This window comes from Haliaeetus albicilla, chromosome 12 (assembly GCF_947461875.1).
Source record: "Haliaeetus albicilla chromosome 12, bHalAlb1.1, whole genome shotgun sequence".
NCBI classification, from domain to species: domain Eukaryota; kingdom Metazoa; phylum Chordata; class Aves; order Accipitriformes; family Accipitridae; genus Haliaeetus; species Haliaeetus albicilla.
Window position 1 is genome coordinate 4647947 of NC_091494.1, and position 11197 is coordinate 4659143.

General features: G+C 56.2%; 2 non-coding genes across 2 annotated transcripts; one reads left to right on the forward strand and one right to left on the reverse strand.

The window, feature by feature from the left end:
• Window positions 1-10392: 10392 nt before the first annotated feature.
• Window positions 10393-10464, forward strand: TRNAH-GUG (transfer RNA histidin (anticodon GUG)). Its single transcript has one exon. It is a non-coding gene; the product is annotated as a tRNA-His (tRNA).
• A 352-nt stretch (window positions 10465-10816) lies between these two features.
• On the reverse strand, window positions 10817-10888 carry TRNAH-GUG (transfer RNA histidin (anticodon GUG)). Its single transcript has one exon. It is a non-coding gene; the product is annotated as a tRNA-His (tRNA).
• Between the last annotated feature and the right edge of the window lie 309 nt (window positions 10889-11197).

Here is an 11197-nt window from a genome sequence, read left to right on the forward strand (position 1 = left end):
GCCACGGCTTGGTCCTGTCCGTCCTCACACCGTGAGCCGGGCTCCTTGCCCCAGTGTGGGAACAGACATTGGGATGTGGCTGTTGGGGTGCCTGCTGCCGGGAGGAGAGGATGCCTGGAGAGAGAAGCTTCTTGTGGTGACCCCTCTTCCTTCCAGCCCCTGTGCAGGAGGAGAGCTGGGATGGGGCTGCCAAAAAGCTGAGCCTCCTGTGCCAGCCTGGCACGGCACATGCCGCATGTGTGCCCAGTGAGCCCACCGAGTCCCAGATTTGTTGATTTATTGAGTACGTGCACACTGCATGCTCCTGCCCAAGAAAGCCAGCCAGATCCCCCCGGTCCAACTGGACATCAAGGGAGCTTCCTCCCAAGGGAGAAGACAGCCATGGCACCCAGAAACCAAGACTGGAAATTTCAGAGCATAGGGAATGCAAGACAGAAAAGGCATCAGGAGAAGAAAAAGTGTCTGCCAGGAATAGTGTGAATACAAGGCAGTGTTTGAGGTCTAGCAGCAGACCTCAATCCCAGCAGATGGGGATGATGAGATTGTTATTAAAATGCAGAAAAGACAGAGGTTCTCAATAAATCTGTCTGTCTGGCATTTGGAAGGAAGCAGGATGCAGGGCTGATGGCACATGAGATTGAGAGTACTTCCACCCTCTGTAACCAAGGAGGATGTTCAGTAACATCTGCTGGAGATGGCTCTTGTTAAATCCTCAGGCCTGGAAAACACATGCTTGGCATTTCCTGAGAGGTGACCGAGGAGGGATCTAGCTTATGGTGGTGGTTTTTATTAAAAAATACTACCATAGCAGAGGAATTGCAGAGGTCCTTCCTGTCACATTCCTCCCATCGCTCCCTCCTTGGAGGGGCAGCTGCACCAGGGCCATGCTGGGGATCAAAAGAGGGTCTGTGGTCTGAGCCCACCTAGGACCCCAGCACCTCCTCACCATTTGCTGGGCCTGTTTCTCTTCTAAATTCCTCTGTGGCCTTTTGGCAGGTGGGCACCTGGCCCAGTGTAGCCCCATTCTCTCATCTGTGCCCCGTGGGGCATTCCCTTCTCACCTGAGGCTTCAGCAGAGCCTGGAGGGGCATCAAGAACATCATCCCTGGACCCACTTGAGCCCTCAGATTTGAGCTTCCCCTGGGCCAAACCACCCAGAGAGCAACACGGGGCAGCAGGGTGAGGAGAACGTAGCTGGGGTGGGAGCCCGCCTCAGGAGTCTTCTTTGTGCTTGGGGAGCTCTGAAGGGGGTTCCAGACGGAGACCAAATGAGCTCTGTACACCCCTCGTGGCTCAACACAGGCACGGGCTGCTCATATTTTTTCTGCAGTCGTGATGAGACACTAGCGACATCCTTCCATTCACAGCAGTTCATTTCAGGTTTGAAGAAGCAGTGACAGATTTCTGCATTCGCACCGCCAAAGCCAAGCTCCATCTGCGTCTCACGCTGCAGCTGGTGTTGCTCCAATCCCCAACTGTTTATGTCCCTCATATCTGATGCACGTTGGGACCCGGGTGATGCCCGCACCGTAGAGGCTGGCCCCGATACCACAACTGTGGCTGCGATGCCATTCTGCCTGCAAGTCGCCACGGATCGCTGTGGCAGATGGCTGTCACCTAGCATCACTCGTGTAGGGACTGGCGGGGGACATGGGGTGGGACTGGCAGATGGGAGAGGATCAGGGAGCACACACTGCGCCACTTGTGTGCCAGACTCCACATTTCGGCTGTTCTCTCACGCAGCTGTGGTGGGAAGCCCCCCACCCCACCGGTGGGATGCCCCCCACCCCACCAGTGGGATGCACAGCCTGAGGACTGCCGGCTGCTCATGCTGCCTGCAGCCCACAGAGCCCCCAGGAAGGAGGGAAGGATGGCGGTGGAGCCGCTGCACACGCAGTTGTCCGTCGGGAGGAGAACAACCCATGGCTGCAGAGAAGTGATTTTTGGCTCACTCTTATGGACCATGGGAATAGGGGAGACGGGAGGCCTTCTGCAGTGGCCTGCAAGGACCCGGGGCTGGACCTCTGCAGCGGGAGCTCTGCTCCCACCCTCTTCTCCATCTCTGGAGTGTCCAGGAGCTCTTCTCTGTCGTCTCTGGGCTGGAGCTCACAGCACAGCCCTTCCTCTCACCAAAAGCAGCAATAGCTGCTCACCTGGGTAAACACTTCCCAGGCAGGTCAGAGCACGCACCAGGAAGAAAAAACCAGGCAATGTCTTCCGGGCTCCTGCCAGCCCTGCGGAGAGCTGTGTGCGTATCTGTCCTGGGTGTGAGGAGCTGCTTCTTGTGCTCTCCCACAGCTGGGGACAGGAGCCCTGTTTGGCAGCCGGGCCAAGAACAGGACACAGGACCTGCCCTGGGCTCGGAGGTCTCAGGCCACATCTTCCCAGTAAACCTTCCCCTCCAGTTTAACCCTGGGTGGTGTGGACACAGCCCAGCGTCCCCCAGGCAGCAGCTTTTGGTGACTCAGAGGAGGAGGTCTCTGCTCCTGCACGCTCTGGAGGAGGTGCTGGAAGATGATTCACCCACAGGTGATGTGGGGGCTGAATTTAGCATTTCACACTTGCCAACGTGTCACTTGAGTCAGGCACTGGGTCGGCTGCTACCCATGACACCAGCATCTCTCCTGGCTTGCAGGGAAGCCTGCAGCCCCTTGAATCTCCAAGTACTTCTTGCACAACTTCAAATAAAAGCCATCCCCAGGAGTTTAGAAATGTCTGTGGTGACTCCAGCCCCTTCCCTCCTCAGGAGCACCCTACATAAGCCCTGTTGTGCAGTGCAGCAGGGACCAGGAGGATGACACATCTGCTGGGTGACACCCCAACCTTCCCTGAGGTCTGGGTACAGCAGGGGACAAAGGACTGGAAGGTGGCAACTATGACACCAAAAATGCTTCCCAGGAGGCAGCCAGGGAGCCCCAGACTGGTAAATGACACATCTGTTCTCTGCAAATGAACAAAAATTGGCATAAGGAGTAGGAAACTGGCATCGTTAGGGGACAGATGGATAAATATGACATATTGGGAAAGAGTTGACACAGCTCTGTTAAAGTGAATGTCGTTTTTCCAAAGCTAGTGGCTTTCTTGGAAAGAGCCAGCAGGTACCCAAGGGTGATCCAGCTGAGAGAGGTCACCTGTATTTCTGCAAGCACATCCTTTGATGAGATGAGATCAGTAGATTAGTGACAAAATCTGCTAATAATATTGAATTACTCTGGATACTGCAGATGAATGCTAAGAATTGCAGGAGGACTTTCAGAGGCTGAGCAACTTGGCAATAAAATGAGACAAAAGCCAGCATCAGGGAAGTGTCACACATGGGGAAACCAAGCCCAGCCTCACATCTAAAGTGATGGGCTCTGAGACCGGGAGCTCTGACGGTCCGTGAAAACGTCCCCTCAGCACCCAGCAGAGGTCAAAACTGCAAAACCTCTCCATCACAACTGATAGGAAGAGTTAGGGAAAGGTAGAGATGATATCAGAGGTGCCACTATTCCCAGGTCAGTCCCGGCCTGTGTGCGTTCCTGGGCCGCCCCCATCCCGAGGATACAGCAGAGCTGGAAAATGCACAGAGAAAGGCGACGGGATGATCAAAGGTTTCTGGACGGGGGTGTGTGTGATGGACCAGGGCTCTTTGGCATGGAAGAGACAACTGGGGTCACAGGGCAGAGATCTGTGCAGCTGGGGGAGGGTGGGGAGAGACAGGTAGATCAGGGATAAACACAAGGAGGTGACTCAACGCACAGCAGCCCTCCCTGCCACCGGCCATTGCAGATGCTACGTGGTTTAGGAACAAGACTGGACAAATCCACAGAAAGAAATCCATCAAGCACCACAAGATACAAAGACTGGCACAAGGACCCTTGCAAATATTTGGAGGCAGGGATCGTGTCCAGGGGAAATGTTGCTGCACATTTGCACTAGGAGACCATCAAAGACTGGGCAGTGGGTGAGTTGGGCTGCTCTCACCACAGCAGCTGCCGTTGTGCAGGGGGCTCCTGCTCCCAGACATATCACGCAGGGAGCATGCTTTCATTTGGCAAGCCATTCCCAGGCTGGAAGCATCCCTCTTCCAGCAGCCTCTTGTCCACGCACCAAGCACATCCCCCACCAGTTGCTCCATAGCACTTAAGAGCCTGCAAGTTTCATTCACCCCTTCCAGATATCCCAGCTCCCATCAGGCTGGAAGGAAATGGCACAGAGCAGCTATGCCCACCCATCCCAGCCTACTGCCAGGTGCCCTGGGGAAGGCAAGGAGCAGGGTGGCGTGGAAGGGATGCTCTGCACCAGATGCTCTACAGCCCCCTCTCACCCCAGCCTGCCACAATGAGTTGCACAGAGGTGGCAAGGGCCAAAGATGTGTGATAAGTTGGGGGAAAGCAAGGAGGAACATGGAGAACACGGACCCACACCAAGTCCCATGTATGATATGACACATTGCTCCTCCCAAGCATCACATACTAGGACGTTTCTGCATCAACACTTGCACACGTGATGCAGACCCAGACTTTTAAGTGCATTCAGGCCACTTGGACGCTGTCTGCCCAGACATGCGGGATATGCCCAAAGCATGTGTGTTTACCAAATGGAGTAAATTCTTGCAGACACTTTTTGCAGCTTCCCAACCTTTCTGTCAAAAGAAATCATTATGCAGTTGATAATATAATTGAAACCATGCTAATTGACCAAAAGAAGAGATGACAACTCGCTGACAGACATCTGCCAGCTCAGAGCCAGATACATCGGTCATTGCCTTAGCCACGCTGAGCGCCTTCTCTGCCTCTGCTCCCAGTGCTGACAGCCCTCTGCACATCCATGACCCTGAGCGTCATGACTGCTCTCTGGTGTGATCCATTATTTCATTAACACTTGACGAGGTGTGGGGAACTTCCTTTCCACAAATCCAGGCGCTGCACCCTGGAAACAGGCCAGCAAGAGAGAGCTGGGTGACAGATACAAGAAAAAAATTACTTCAGGACTGACACCCAGAGGGTGAGAAACGCTTCTTTCACCAACAAATGCCAGGTATGGGTTTGAGGGAAATTTCCCAACAGCCGCTATGTAAAATCTTCAACGTTTTTTTTCTGTAAAATCATTTCACATAGGCTTAAGCCCTGGAGAGCTGAAGCCGCACTCAGTGCCCGTGGGGACAGGGGTGCCAAGCCACAGGAGCTCTCTGCAGCTGCCTTCAGTATTTCCCCAGCAAAACCAGGCTCGTGGCAGGGAAACCTCATGACAGATGCTGGCTTGGTAGTAACAGCTGTATTATATCCTGCAAATCTCATGGCCTCATCCAGCCACCCGCTTTCACGCTCTGCCCAGCCAGGTTGACACTTTCAGGGCTCCAGCCGTAGCACAAATTGAACCCCTTCATTGCTGGCCCTTCAGTGGAGAGGGCAGGGAGGAACATCTGCATCCGTAGAGTATTATTTGCCCCTACCAGGGGGCTTGACCCTGCAAGGGCACAGCGGTGTCCAGGTGGGATAAGATGCCTGAATTCCTCCTCTGAACGAACAAAGGAAGTGAGACCAGCTGGGAGAGCGCTGATCTGAACTCGATAGCAAATGGTAAAGTGGAATTGATTGGAGCCGCCTGCACTCATCGATCTGAGGCAGAGCAAACTAAGGAGCTGGAGCATTTGCAGCTCAATCAGAGCAACGTGCTGGTTGGAGCCTGTGCTGTGGGGCTGGCAGGGGACCTGTGTGCCCCAGAAAAGTCTTAATGGTGGGTTTGATTAATCCAGCTGCAATGGCCATGCTCACACAGCTGAGTCCTTCTCCAGACAGACTCTCACTAGCCTTACATTGCCTAGGGCGTGTGAACCACCTCTGGCATCCCCCTCATATCTCTTAATAGGGCTGTCATCATCCATCAGGAAGATGGGAATGGCAGGCAAGAGCAAAACAGGGGCCATTCCCTCCACACAGAGGGGAACAATTGCTTTTGCCACCAAGCCAGCCCTGTGTCTCCGAAAGGGCTGGGATGCAGAAAATGAAGGTGAATTCAGAGGGGAGTGCAAGTTCTGGAGAGGCGAGGGCCAGGCAGACTGCCTGGCAGCGTGTGGCTGCCTGTTTTCTGCCCGCTCAGCATCACGAAGAGGGGTTAAGAGGTGGCTGTGTGCAGGCTATAAATCCCTGTTGTGGGAGGAGGCTCCTGCTCGTGGCACAGACAAAGGCAGAGTGAGAGCTCGGGCTGGCAGCTGGAATGAGGCAGGGCACACACAAACATGTGGCAGTATTTATACAGGGCTCCGGGGTGGCTGACTCTCCCCTGGGATGCTTTTATCACATCCCATCTTCAGCTGGATGCTGGACCCACAAGGAAAGGGCTTAAGAGGCTGCTCCAGGCTTTGTGCTCCCTGGAGGTCAGACAGGACAGCTTTGGTGAATCCCTGCTCCGTATGTTTTGAGGACCATTTTCTTTGATCTCTGAATGTTGGAGCCAGGCAAGGGGATCCCAAAACATAACCAAGCAGAAAATCAGTCTGTTGTAGCCTGTTTGCCTGCCCTATATAGCGCTGGCAGACTGGAAAACATCCTTTGAAGCTTGGGCTTTAGAAGAACCAAGACCATCTCACACACTGTTGTGGGCTCATGAAGTCTCTCAAGAGCATCACAGCTGAACATTCACATCAAGAAATGCTTGAGTCCTTCTCCTTCAGTCCTTGGTGCATGTCTCATGAGCTAGAAGAGGATGGGGAGGTGGATGGTGGGGACAGAGCCGTGTCAGGTTGCTTGCAACTGTCTCCCAGCTCAGATGTGCTGTCCTTTGCTCCCAAATCCCACCTAAACCTTCACCTCCAGAATTATCCCAGCCCCACAACATTTCCCTGGCCTGCTCTTGCTCCAGCATCCTGTACTGGCCCAGCAGTGCCTGTGGGTATGGGAATATGGGATATCAGGCTATGGTATAACTCAGTGGAGTCGCTCTGACTTCCTTAGGAAGGAAGGTGGGCTTTCAGCAGGAGCGAAAACTACAAGCTGAATTTATGGCCTCTGAATACCCAGAGATGACAGTGCTGGCCTGCATCAGTGCACAGTTTTCTACCACCAGTAAAACCCAGAACACCTCCTTGCAGCACTGGCATCCATCCCACCTTCCCGGGCATCAGCGTTGCTCCTGGTGCTGTTTTAGGGATCTGAGGCCTCTTTTGGAGGTGGTGAGGATCACTCTGCCTCCCATCTGCCTCCTTGAGATGGGGAAAGGAGGCCAGGGGCTGCCCCAGCGAGGGAACAGCTGGAGAGGCCGCTCAAGGGGCAAAACAGCTGAGACAGCCATGCAGTGATGAATTGCTCTTGTCCCTGTGCCAGCCAGAAGATTTATGTTTGTGCCACGGAGTGGCAACGTCTGGGCCTAGCAGCACTCTCTGCCTGGCTGCACCGGTGTTTCAACATTGCAGGCACCTTTAAAATCCCATTGAACGCAACCCACAGGCATCAGAGGGCTTGGAGAAAAGCCAACGAGGGGCAGAGCAGGGTGGGAAGAGTAGAGGAGCCTGCCTGGAGCAGCTGTCCTGCCCAGGTGCCGAGGAGAGCCCGAAGGGATCAGGTCACCCAGCAGACAGACGGTCCCCCAATGCCCCCGCAAGCTCATCCCTTTTCCTCCACGCTGCGTGAACATGTCCTGGCAGGTCCAAACCATCCAGGGCAGACCAGCAGCATCCTGTGGACAAAACCCACGCAGCCAAGGGCTGTTGGGGCCCTGACAACCTGGCATGATTTCATTAGGAGTGGTCATATCCGAATCCTGTTGGGGAGGGCAGCCCATAGGTCGGAAGCTGTGCTAGGATGGGGCCACCACCGCCAGTGATGGGTGGCAGCAGCTTTATGCCTCCTTTTCCGTACCTGCCAGGCCCCTGCCACTTATCTCTGTGTCCACTTGCCACCTCCCAGCTCACTTCGATGTTTGGCCAACTCCTCCTTATCGCTGCAGCATTTATCTCGGTCATGCCTGTTCTGGCAGTTGAGATCATTGTTATTATGCTGGCCTCCCCCTTCCAGAAGCGTCTGCTGAGCATCCAAAGCATGAGCCCCCCTGCCTCCTCCCTGCCCACCAAGGACCCTGTGCCATGCACACCGTGTGAGCAGTGCCTGGCATGCACGCATGCAAATGTGAGCCCTGCACCATGCCAGGCCAAGAATCAGGACCAAGACCATGGTGGACACCAGCCTCAGGGGTCCTGCTCTGGCCTGCTCATACAAGTGCCCGAGGAGGAATCTCTGTCCCCACGAGGCATGGCCAGCATGTCCTGCCAGAGGTGCTCCACATCTCCACACCGTCCCACCTCGTCCCTTGGGTGCTTCTTCCCCACCACAGCTGCACTGACCCAACACAGCAATTGCCCAGGGTTGTACGGGAGAGCAGGCCAGCGTGGAGCTGGGCTTGTCCTTTCACCGGTGATACAGCCCAGCTCAGGGGCATTGCGACACCACCAGCTCAGAGTGGAGGAAGGCACAAGAGGCCAGGCACAGGGCAGCACAAGGACCTCTCCCCTCCACAAGCTCATGCCTTGAGATTCAGAGCTTGCGATGACCCCACCTCTACGGCTCCCCTGTCCTGCAGATGTCTGGGCGGTCAGATGTCTCTCTACGCTGCAGCCAAGGGGCTCATGACCATGTTAAACTCCCTGGACATGGGAGGAGACACACGTGTCTCCCACCAATGATGCTGTGCCCGCTTTAGGTCCAGGACGAGGACACAGATGGTGACAGGGTTGGCCACAGATGCGCAAGAGCAGTGTCCCTGCAGCCCTATGGGAGGGACAGACTGGGATCCTTGGAGGGCGGAGAAGGGAGGGAGAAGGACAGCACGGGGGCAGGAGGGCAGTACCAAAAACCACGTGGACATCCAGCTCGTTAAGAGATACCACCAAAGAGCCCCTCCTCCACCATCTCCTGATCAGCCAGGTTTGACGTTGTGGAAAGCATCTCCCACTGCAAAGGTTCCGGCCATTGCCGAGGGACCAGCGTGCACACCAGTGCCCAGGCAGGGCAAGTCAACAGCAAAGAGGATGGGGGAAGAAAGAGGTGGGCATAGACAAAGGGAGGACCTGAAAGGCCGTTCTGTCTTCCTTCACCACTCCAAGTTCTTTTTGGTTGGATACGAGCAAGATGAGCTCTGGGTGGCAGGAGTAATTGCTTCACGGAGTAATCAAGGTGCACAGGCCCTTCCTCTGGTTTGTCAAAGTCTCGGGAAGACTCTTTTAGGATTCACCAGCTGCAGCAGATCTACAAGGATGGATGTGGTCCCGGGACATACCCCTGCCCGACACGGGCAGCATGGTTGCAGACCTCTGCCTCTTCCAGCACCCCCTCGCAGGCAAGTGAAACACGTAGTAGAGGTGCATATACCCGATGCCAAGTGATGAGCTGGTTGTGCACACAGGAGCAGAGGTTTCTGTGACCAGCTCTTTCCCGTGACGCAGCACAGAGGTATGAGTCATCTGGGCCATCCGAGTGCCTTGAAGTGCCATGATTGCTCTAAAAATATTTTAGACAAAGAAATCCTTTTGAGCCCAGGCGTTTTGAATTCTTTGCATATCTGTAAAAAAAAAGAGCCTTTAATACTCAGAGCACTGTAAATATCAGCGGCAGTGGTGACGGCAAACAGTCATTAACTATTAATGTGCGTTTCGCCAGGAAGAAGCAGGAAGGGCAGTGCAGGCTGGTACCTGCCACTGTTTTGAGCCGCAAAAGACAATTTCATCCTTGGTCCCTCATCTTCCTCTCTGTCCCCGCAGGCACCACCCCGGTGCGACGAGTTGTTGTTAACGCTGGGGTAAAGAGAAACTTTATTCCCTGCAAAACACCCACGGGGGGGGTGGGGGAGAGACGGGATTACAGCTGGGGGGGTTGGGGTTAGGGAGACGGTGAGGGACAGGAGGAGGGAAGTGTCGGGGTCAGGCTTACAGCTGGAAGCAGGGAGAGAGTCGGGATCACAGTCTGGAGTTGGGCCAAGGCCAGGGAGGGGGGGTCAGGGTTAGGAGTGGGGTTACAGAGGGTTAAAACCACGGCCAGGGGGAGGGTTAGGATGGGCCACAGGGTTAGATTCGGGGCCGGGGCAGGAGGTGAGATGGGGTTAGAGGTGAGGTGAGGAGCGGGGATCGGGGTCAGGGTCTCCGGCCGGCGTGAGGGGCGCGCAGCGGCCCGGGGTGGCCGAGCCCCGCAGGGCCCCCCCCGCCGCCGCCAGCTCCGCGCAGGCGCAGACAGCCCAACCCCGCGGCGGGAAAAAGAACCCGCCGCTCCCCCCACGTCGCCATGGAGACACTGCGCAGCGGGGGCGGAGCGCGAACCTGCCGGCCCCGCCTCCACCGCCCATCGGCCCGCCCCGCCAGCTCCGCGCCGTCACCGCTAAGGGCCGCTGCGCCGGGCCGCGTGCTCAGAGCCCCGGTAGCGCGCCGTGATCGTATAGTGGTTAGTACTCTGCGTTGTGGCCGCAGCAACCTCGGTTCGAATCCGAGTCACGGCATCGCCTCGGCGGTACCACGGCACACGGGCTCCGACATCTTTTTGGGCCTTTTTCCTCTCGCCGGCGGCCTCGTTAGATCCTGAATTCTTTTGTCACGTCGCGCCGATGTTTCACTTTTTTTTTTTTTTTTCTTCCCGGGTCCATGGCGGGGCGCGCTGCTTGCGGCGCCGGGCAGTGCCCGCCCACCCCGGGGGACTCTGCAGGGCTAGCAGGGGGATAAGTAACGGCGCAACGGAAATTTCAAACAAAATTTAAAAAAAGTTTGAAAAAACGACGGCGTCGGAGAAGGAAGTCTTAATGAAAAAAAAAAAAAAAAAAACGGAGCCCGTGTGCCGTGGTACCGCTGGGGCGATGCCGTGACTCGGATTCGAACCGAGGTTGCTGCGGCCACAACGCAGAGTACTAACCACTATACGATCACGGCGCGCTACCGGGGCTCTGAGCACGCGGCCCAGCGCAGCGGCCCTTAGCGGTGACGGCGCAGCGGTCCTTAGCGGTGACGGCGCGGAGCTGGCGGGGCGCGGGGCGGAGTGGGGCGGCTCTCCCACGCACGCCTCGCGAGTGGCGGGGGGGTGCGCGGGAGCTCACCCGCCCGCTCTGCGCCGGTAAGCGCAGCGCTGGGTTCGCCCCAGCAGCCGGTTGAGCACGCGAGCACCTCTGCCCCGGGCTCTGTGCATCCCACGGGTGTTCGCGGGGAGTAGCCCACGGGTGTCGCAGCGGGGTCTGGGGGAGC